At 57.1% G+C, this 1606-nt stretch overlaps 1 protein-coding gene across 1 annotated transcript in view; it reads left to right on the top strand.

The window, feature by feature from the left end:
- GALNT6 (polypeptide N-acetylgalactosaminyltransferase 6) overlaps window positions 1-1606 on the top strand; it is a 9071-nt gene that overhangs the window by 3382 nt on the left and 4083 nt on the right. The window lies entirely within an intron of this gene.

The following is a 1606-nucleotide window of genomic DNA, read 5'->3' as shown; positions in this document are numbered from 1 at the left end:
CCAGCCCTGCTGCTGGGGCTGCAGCCCAGGGTAGGGTTGGCTTCTGGGCTGCCAGCGCCCCTGGCCGGCTCATGCCCAGCTTTTCGTCCCCCAGCACCCCCAGGTCCCTCTGGGCAGGGCTGCTCTCCATCCCCTCATCCCTGGATGGATCCCAGGGGTTGCCCCGACTCCACTTGGGAGCTGGTGTGATGGTAGCAGAGGTTGGATGAGCCTTGGGAATGCCGTGCCCGGACCCAAACACTGCAGAATGAACCGACTGAGCATAGAATCATAGAAACATAGAACGTTTGGGGTTGCAAAGGACCCCTAGAGGTCATCTAGTCCAACCCCCCTGCAGTGAGCAGGAACACATGCGTGGCTGCTGCAGGGTGCTTGGGGAGGGGCAGCCAGGGGTGGCAAAGAGCTGGGTGCCCTGTGCTGGGAACCCCCGCTTCCTCCAGTCGTTTTTGCTCCTTTTTCTAGCAAATTGAGAGGTTTCCCTGTTGGTTTTGGTGCCTCTGGGTGGGTGATGCTGTCCCTTCCCAGCAGAGGTTCCCTTGTGGGATGCTTGGCTTGAGGGATCTTGGGTGGCTTGTGCCCAGGAGAATCACAGAATCGCAAGGTTTGGAAGGGACCTCGGGAGATCACCCAGTCCAACCCCCCTGCTCAAGCAGGTTCTCCTAGAGCATGTTACACAGGACAGCATCCAGGTGGGCTTTGAATATCTCCAGAGAAGGAGACTCCACAGCCCCCCTGGGCAGCCTGTCCCAGTGCTCTGTCACCCTCAGAGTAAAGAAGGTTTTCCTCATGCTCAACTGAAACCTCTTATGTCTCAGTTTGCACCCATTGCCCCTTGTCCTGGTGCTGGACACCACTGTAAAGAGACCGGTTCCGTCCTCGTGACTTCCATCCTTAAGATATTTGTTTGTATTGCTGAGGTCCCCTCTCAGCCTTCTCTTCTTCAGGCTGAACAAGCCCAACTCTCTCAGCCCTTTCTTGTAGGGGAGGTGCTCCAGTCCCTTTATCATCCTAGTTGCTCTCCTCTGGACTCTCTCCAGGAGTTCCTCATCTTTCTTGAACTGGGGTTCAAGATGCTCCGGCAGGGTCAGAGCCACGGGGCTGGCAGAGGAGAAACCTCCCCTGGGGTCTGGTGAAGGCAGAGCCATGAAGGACCTTTTGCGAAAGCACCCTGGGCACAGGGTGGGCACCTGTGCTGGCACAGCCACAAGAACGTCACCCATGGATCACGCTGCCCCAAACCCCCGGGCTTTACCCCCTTAATTTCCATGAGGACGAACCCTGGATGGGTTTTCCCGCTGCGCTTCTCTGTTGGTGCCCCACGATAAGCTGGGTGCTCCCACCGGGAGATACCAGACACCCTGCCTGGCCCCGTCCCCATCCCGTCCCCTGGCCAGCAGCAGGGCTGGCTTTGTGCAGAGGTCACCCGGGAGACGTTCCCCATCCCAATAAAGGTCCCTTTTCCCGCCGGCCGGCGGTTTGGCTCCCGGCAGCGTCTCATCTCCGCTCGGCAGGAACGCAGCAGCTCAGTGAATCCCTTTTTCTTTTCTTTTTTTTTTTCTTTTTTTTTTTTTTTTTTTTTCTGAATAAAAGCAAGTTTGTGTTCCCG

The sequence above is a fragment of the Egretta garzetta genome, unplaced genomic scaffold (assembly GCF_000687185.1).
Source record: "Egretta garzetta isolate BGI_Z169 unplaced genomic scaffold, ASM68718v1 scaffold581, whole genome shotgun sequence".
Lineage (NCBI taxonomy): Eukaryota > Metazoa > Chordata > Aves > Pelecaniformes > Ardeidae > Egretta > Egretta garzetta.
This window is presented reverse-complemented; position numbering and strand designations above follow the sequence as displayed.